Consider the following 959-nt stretch of genomic DNA (forward strand, 5'->3'; position numbering starts at 1 on the left):
CTGCACTAAGGGGCAAGAGAGCAGAAATCAATTCAAAGCACACATAAGCAAAGTCTTGGAAAGCCGTGATAAACTCTGGCAGATGCTAGTCAGGGCTAAACACAAAACTATGCAGGTTGCAATCTCCAGCAAAGTTTTGTCTGCAGTGGGCGTATAAAAGAGTGACAAACTAAAGTGACGTTAGTTTAATGAAATAATTAAACCGTAGAAATAAACACTTTTAGGTTCACAAATTCCTTCATGTCATACTCAACAAAAACACACAAGTAAAATCAGCAATCAAATATCCCGATGGCTGTCTGGCTCCGGGTGTGATTCACGGCTGCGTCAGAGGAGCCGGGAGTGGGATCAGACCGGGGCAGATGCCCTGGACCTGCAGGGGAGTCTGGAGGGACGCATGACAACTTCATGTTTAGGTAATTATCACCACTTCTGGCAGGGAGTCAGGGGGCCTCTTAGCTGTCTCATTGTTGGTGTTAAACAGTTCGCTCCCTTGATTGATGATGAATAGGAGAACATGCACGCACGGCTCTCCTGGGACCATGGCATAAAGTGTGTGTGTGTGTGGGTGTGTGTGTGTGTGCTTCCCCTGTGACCGTGCCAGCTGGGTAGGCTGCACATAGACACACACATACACACACACAGACACACACACACACACACACACACACACATTGACACGCGCACACACACCACACACATACACACACACACACACACACACACACACACACACACACACACACACACACACAGACAAACAAATCAAAACACACGCACACACACACACACACACTTACACACACACACACACACACACACACACTTACACACACACACTTACACACACACACACACACACACACACACACACACACACACACACACACACACACACACACACACACACACACACAGATGCTAGTTTATATGAGCCACCACAGGGGCCTACAGCCATT

This window comes from Gadus morhua, chromosome 12 (genome assembly GCF_902167405.1).
Source record: "Gadus morhua chromosome 12, gadMor3.0, whole genome shotgun sequence".
Classification (NCBI taxonomy): domain Eukaryota; kingdom Metazoa; phylum Chordata; class Actinopteri; order Gadiformes; family Gadidae; genus Gadus; species Gadus morhua.